Genomic DNA, 7,743 nt, shown 5'->3' on the forward strand with positions numbered 1-7,743 from the left:
TAATGCATCTAAAACCAGATTAAATGAAGTTGGTTTGAATCCAAGATTCAAATTCAAACTCCATATGTGGTTATTTAAATGTCATTCACTTCATTTGCCCTAAACAGTAGTGATAAGTTGTTCTAACATGCATGTAAATGGTACAGATGGATTCCTTGAATTTTTCTGATAATTTTTCATATATAAATTATTTAATTTGGAGTTACGGTTGAATTTCTATGATTTATTGAAGTTTTAGCTATTTTCTGGAATTTCCTGATTATTTTTAAATCCATAAAATACTTATTGCGTCAGCATGACATCACCTTGACGTCATCAGGTCAACAGGGCAGGTTCAGGTCAAACCTGACGTGTGGGGTCCACACGTCAGTGACACGGGTTAAACAGGGGGTTTAGTTTAGTTTAATTAAAGATTAGGGCACTAGGGCCCACATGTCAGTGTCAGCAGGGGGGTAATTAGTTTAACTAATCTGATTAGTGCTAATCCTAATTTAGTTAGTGGCCAGAGGCCCACACGTCAGTGACCCAGGGTCAAACTGGGCCCAGCAAGTCAACTGTCAACGGGGTCAACCCCACCGGCGACTTGACGCCGGCGAGGCCAACCGCGGCGGCGAGCCTCGGGTTTGCATCTCCGGCGACCAAACGGCCGGCGGAGGGCATCTACGTGACGCTGGTGGACTCGCGCGTCGAGTGGTGCAGGCGTTGGGTGCGGGGGTGGCCGGAGTTGTCGCCGGCGTCGACCTTGGCGGTCACCGGAGCTCGGGTGAGCTCGGGGTCGACGCTATGGTGGCCGGGGAGATTCGTGCAGGGCACCTATGTACTCTACGTGGCGCGGGAAGGGAGTTGAGCACGACGGCCGGACTGCTAGGTGGCCGGAGACTCGTCGGCGGCGGTCACAGGCGGCGGCGCGTACGGGCGAGCAAGGTGTGGCGACTACGGCGCACGAGAGCGAGAACGGAGAGGGGGAAAAGGTTCGGTGGCTCACGGCGGTTGCAACAGATGTCGAAGCGGGCTCGGGGAAGGCCGGACGGCGACGAGTCGACGATGGGGATCCGCGGCGGCCGGCGATGAAGAAGAGACCGCTGACGGTGTTTTGGGGCGTCCGGCGTCGAGTGAGTCGACGGGGAGGATGAGGGCGTCGAGGCGGAGGCCATGGACACGTCGGCGAGGCGAGGGAGGGCCTGTGGCCGCGGTGGTTCTAGTCGGCGGCGATGGCTGCGTTCGGGTTCGGGCGAGAGAGAGGGAGCAGAGGAGAGAGGGGATGCAGCGGGGGAGGAAGAGGGGCGAGGGGACACGAGGCCTCGTCGTGGCGTCGCTAGGGAGGCCGGGGGGGAAGCAGGAGGTGGCCGGGGCGCGTGGCCGCGCGCGCCGGGCGCGTGCCCGTCCTCCTGGCAGGGAGGAAGACGACAGGGGAGGGAGGCGGCGGTGGGCTGGGCCAGCGGGAGGAGCTGGGCCGGCTGGGCTGGACAGGTAAGCGCCAGGTAGGGTTTCTCTCCTCTGTCTTTTATTTCTGTTTTGTTTTGTTTTCTTTTATTTAATCTGTTTTGCCACTGTTTTGAATTTTAAAAATAATTCAAACAATGCCAAAAACTCCTCTGAATATTTTATATTGCTAGATGGACTTTTCCAAAGCTTATAAAATATTTCAGGGGGTATTTGAAATTATATTCTAATTATATGAATATAATTCAAATTCAAATAGCTAATGAATTAAATCCAAAGTCCCAAAAATAATTCCTTAAAAATGTTCAATATTTTGGTTGGGACCAGAACCCTTACCAAAAATTATCAAACATTTAAAAAGAGAATTTTTGGAGCAATGAATAAGATTTCTAGGGTTTTTGCCCCTCTTTTATTTAAGTTTTTGAGGCTTCCAAAATTCCTCAGTTCAAGTTTCGAAAATATAGACATGATGCACACATGAAGCTAGACTAGAGCACTACCAGCAGCTAGGGATGTGACATTGACTTTTTGGTGTCCTTGGATTATCTTGGGGGTGCCATGGGCATCCCCAAGCTTAGGCTCTTGCCACTCCTTGTTCCATAATCCATCAAAAGAATTCACCCAAAACTTGAAAACTTCACAACACAAAACTCAATAGAAATCTCCTGAGCTCCGTTAGAGAAAGAAAATAAAAGACTACTTTAAGGTACTGTAATAAACTCATTCTTTATTTATATTGGTGTTAAACCTACTGTATTATAACTTTTCTATGTATTATAAACTATTTTACTAGCCATAGATTCATCAAAATAAGCAAACAACACACGCAAAACAGAATCTGTCAAAAACAGAACAGTCTATAGTAATCTGTAACTAACGCAAACTTCTGGAACTCTAAAAATCCTACCAAAATAGGAATTCCTGGACAATTTGTTTATTGAAGAGCAGAAAAAAGAATCAACACAAAATCACGTTTCTGTGATTTAACAAAATTATATTCGTGCGTGCAAAGTTTCTGTTTTTCAGCAGAATCAAATCAACTATCATCGTAGGTTATCCTATAGGTTCTACTTGGCACAAACACTAATTAAAATATAAAACCACATCCAAACAGAGGCTAGATGGATTATTTATTCCTAAACATAAGCAAAAACAAAAAACAAAAAACAAAAATTAAAATTGGGTTGCCTCCCAACAAGCGCTATCGTTTAACGCCCCTGGCTAGGCATAAAAGCAAGGATAGATCTAGGTATTGCCATCTTTGGTAGGCAATCCATAAGTGGCTCTCATGATAGATTCATATGGTAATTTTATTTTATTTCTAGGGAAGTGTTCCATGCCCTTCTTTAAGGGAAATTGGAATCTAATATTCCCTTCCTTCATATCAATAATTGCACCAATCGTTCTAAGGAAAGGTCTACCAAGAATAATAGGACATGAAGGATTGCAATCTATATCAAGAACGATAAAATCTACGGGCACATAATTCCTATTTGCAACAATAAGAACATCATTAATTCTTCCCATAGGCTTTTTAATAGTGGAATCCGCAAGATGCAAGTTTAGAGAGCAATCATCAAAGTCAAGGAAATCTAGCAAATCACACAAAGTTTTGGGAATAGTAGAGACACTGGCACCCAAATCACACAAAGCATGAAACTCATAATCTTTAATTTTAATTTTAATACTAGGTTCCCACTCATCATAGAGTTTTCTAGGGATAGAAACTTTCAACTCAAGTTTTTCTTCATAAGATTGCATCAAGGCATCAACAATGTGTTTGGTAAAGGCCTTATTTTGACTATAAGCATGAGGAGAATCTAGCACGGTTTGCAACAAGGAAATACAATCAATTAAAGAGCAATTTTCATAATTATATTCCTTGAGATCCAAAATAGTGGGTTTAGCAACATCTAGGTTTTTATTTCTTTCAATCCCACATTTATCAATTTCATCATCAAGACCTAAAAACTCCGAATTCTTAGAACGCCTTCTAGGTAAAGGAAGATCATATTCAGTTCCATCAAGATTCATATTGCAAAATAAAGATTTAATGGGGGACACATCAATAACTTTTAGATCTTCATCTTGATTTTCATAGGAATTGGAAGAACACGCTTTAATAAAGGCATCTTTGGAAGCACGCATCCTAGCGGTTCTTTATTTGCACTCATCAATGGAAATTCTCATGGATTTGAGAGACTCATTGATATCATGCTTAGGAGGAATAGATCTAAGCTTTAAAGAATCAATTTCAAGAGAAATTCTATCAACGTTCCTAGCCAAATCATCAACTTTAAGCAATTTCTCTTCAAGCAAAGCATTAAAATTCTTTTGTGAATTCATAAACTCTTTAACACTACTCTCAAATTCAGAGGGCATCTTATTAAAATTTCCATAAGAGTTGTTGTAGGAATTTCCATAATTATTAGAAGGATTACTAGGATAAGGCCTAGGATTAAAATTCCCTCTATACGCGTTGTTTCCAAAACTATTCCTACCAACAAAATTCACATCCATAGATTCATTACTATTCTCAATCAAAGTAGACAAGGGCATATCATTGGGATCAAGAGAAGTATTTTTAGTAGCAAACATCTTCATAAGTTCATCCATATTTTCACTCAAAACATTGATTTCTTCTATAGCATGCACTTTTTTACTAGAAGATCTTTCGGTGTGCCATTGAGAATAATTAGCCATAATATTATCAAGAAATTTTGTAGCATCTCCTAACATAGTTTCCATAAACGTGCCTCCCGCGGCCGAATCTAAAAGGTTTCTAGAAGCAAAATTCAATCTGGCATAAAAAATTTGTATGATCATCCATAAATTCAAACCATGAGTAGGGCAATTGTGAAGCATCAATTCATTCTTTCCCAAGATTGGGCAACATGCTCATGATCAAGTTGTTTAAAATTCATAATATCGTTCCTAAGAGTGATGATCTTAGCGGGAGGAAAATACTTTGAGATAAAAGCATCTTTGCACTTGTTCCAAGAATCAATACTATTTTTAGGCAAAGACGAAAACCAAACTTTAGCACGATCTCTAAGTGAAAACGGAAATAACTTCAATTTGACAATATTGTTATCCGTATCTTTCTTCTTTTGCATATCACACAAATCAACAAAATTGTTTAGATGAGTAGCGGCATCTTCACTAGGAAGGCCAGCGAATTGATCTTTCATAACAAGATTCAGCAAAGCGGTATTGATTTCACAAGACTCATCATTATTAAGAGGAGCAATCGGAGTACTAAGGAAATCATTATTATTGGTATTCGAGAAGTCACACAATTTGGTATTATCTTGCGCCATGGCAACAAGTAATCCAACACACAAGCAAACAGAAAGGCAACGGGAAAAGGCAAACGGGAAAAAGAGGAGGAGATTGGGAAAGAGAGGGCGAATAAAACTGCAAGGGTGAAGTGGGGGAGAGGAAAACGAGAGGCAAATGGCAAATAATGTAATGCGAGAGATAGGGATTGTGATGGATACTTGGTATGGTTGACTTGATCTTGCGTGAGCCTCCCCAGCAACGGCGCCAGAAATTCTTATTGCTACCTCTTGAGCACTACGTTGGATTTCCCCGAAGAGGAGAGGATGATGCAGCAAAGTAGCGTAAGTATTTCCCTCAGTTTTTAAGAACCAAGGTATCAATCCAGTAGGAGACCACGCACAAGTCCCTCGTACCTACACAAAACGATAGCTCCTCGCAACCAACGCGATTAGGGGTTGTCAATCCCTTCACGGTCACTTACGAGAGTGAGATCTGATAGAGATGATAAATAATATTTTTGGTATATAGATGCAAAGTGAAAAGTAAAAGGCAAAGTAAAAACAAAGCAAGTAATAAAGTAATGGAGATTGATATGATGAGAATAGACCCGGGGGCCATAGGTTTCACTAGTGGCTTCTCTCAAGAGCATAGATATTCTATGGTGGGTGAACAAATTACTGTTGAGCAATTGACGGAATTGAGCATAATTATGAGTATATCTAGGTATGATCATGTATATAGGCATCACGTCCAAGACAAGTAGATCGAAATGATTCTGCATCTACTACTATTACTCCACTCATCGACCGCTATCCAGCATGCATCTAGAGTATTAAGTTAAAAATAGAGTAACGCCTTAAGCAATATGACATGATGTAGAGGGATAAATTCATGCAATATGATAAAAAAACTATCTTGTTATCCTCGATGGCAACAATACAATACGTGCCTTGCTGCCCCTTCTGTCACTGGGAAAGGACACCGCAAGATTGAACCCAAAGCTAAACACTTCTCCCATTGCAAGAACTACCAATCTAGTTGGCCAAACCAAACGGATAATTCGAAGAGACTTGCAAAGATAACTCAATCATACATAAAAGAATTCAGAGAAGATTCAAATATTATTCATAGATAAGTTGGATCTTAAACCCACAATTCATCTGTCTCAACAAACACACCGCAAAAAGAAGATTACATCGAATAGATCTCCACGAGAGAGGGGGAGAACATTGTATTGAGATCCAAAAAGAGAGAAGAAGCCATCTAGCTACTAGCTATGGACCCGAAGGTCTGAAGTAAACTACTCACACTTCATCGGAGGGCCTATGGTGTTGATGTAGAAGCCCTCCGTGGTGGATGCCCCCTCCGGCGGAGCTCTGGAACAGGCCCCAAGATGGGATCTCGTGGATACAGAAGGTTGCGGCGGTGGAATTAGGTTTTTGGCTCCTATTCTGATCGTTTGGGGGTACGTAGGTATATATAGGAGGAAGGAGTACGTCAGTGGAGCAACAGAGGGCCCACGAGGCAGGGGGGCATGCCCCCCACCCTCGTGACCGCCTCTGTTACTTCTTGGAGTAGGGTCCAAGTCTCATGGATCACGTTCGGTGAGAAAATCACGTTTCCGAAGGTTTCATTCCGTTTGGACTCCGTTTGATATTCTGTTTCTTCGAAACACTGAAATAGGCAAAAAAAACAGCAATTCTGGGTTGGGCCTCCGGTTAATAGGTTAGTCCCAAAAATAATATAAAAGTGGAAAATAAAGCCGAATATAGTCCATAACAGTAGATAAAGTAGCATGTAGCAATCAAAAATTATAGATACGTTGGAGACGTATCAAGAAGCAATAAAGTAAATATAGCGAGTGTGGAAAAGTGGTGGTATGTGTTGTGAAATTGTCCCTAAGCAATTGACTACGTTACTAGACCGGTAATCACTATTGCAATTCTATTTGAGGGAGAGGCATAAGCTAACATACTTTCTCTTCTTGGATCATATGCACTTATGATTGGAATTCTAGCAAGCACCCACAACTACTAAAGATCATTAAGGTAAAACCCAACCATAGCATTAAAGTATCAAGTCCCCTTTATCCCATACGCAAACAACCTACTTACTCAGGTATGTGCTTCTATCACTCACGCCACCCACCATAAGCAAATCATGAACATATTGCAAACCCAACAGCGGGGATCCCTCACGCTTGCGCGACACGGAGAGCACCATAGGACAACACCAATAATAAAACATGCAACTCAAACCAATCATATCAATTCATCAATCACCGATAGGACAACGAAAATCTACTCAGACATCATAGGATGGCAACACATCATTGGATAATAATATGAAACATAAAGCACCATGTTCAAGTAGAGGGTACAGCGGGTTGCGGGAGAGTGGACCGCTGAATATAGGTGGGGGAAGGTGATGGAGATGTTGGTGAAGATGGCAGAGGTGTTGGTGTAGATCGTGGTGATGATGATGGCCCCCGGCGGCGTTCCGGTGCCACCGGAAGCAAGGGGGAGAGAGCCCCCCCCCTTCTTCTTCTTCTTCCTTGACCTTCTCCTTAGATGGGAGAAGGGTTTCCCCTCTGGTCCTTGGCTCCCATGGCATGGGAGGGGCGAGAGCCCCTCCGAGATTGGATCTATCTCTTTGTCTCTTTCTGTTTCTGCGTTCTCCGATTCTTCCCTTCCACCGTTTCTTTTATATCCGAAGATCCATAACTCCGATTGGGGTGAATCTCCCACCCAGATTTTTCTCATAATATTATCTTTCTTGCGGCAAAAGATGAGCGTCAACCGCCTTATGGGGTGCCCACGAGGGTCCAGGGCGCGCCTGCCTCCCTGGGGCGCGCCCCCTGCCTTGTGGCCCCCTCGGGCACTGTCTCGCGTTGATTCTTCCTCCCAAAAATCACAAATATTCCAAAATAATTCTTCGTCCGTTTTTATCCCGTTTGGACTCCGTTTGATATTTGGTTTCTGCGAAACATAAAACATGCAACAAACAGGAATTGGCACT

Source organism: Triticum dicoccoides, chromosome 3B (genome assembly GCF_002162155.2).
Source record: "Triticum dicoccoides isolate Atlit2015 ecotype Zavitan chromosome 3B, WEW_v2.0, whole genome shotgun sequence".
Lineage (NCBI taxonomy): Eukaryota > Viridiplantae > Streptophyta > Magnoliopsida > Poales > Poaceae > Triticum > Triticum dicoccoides.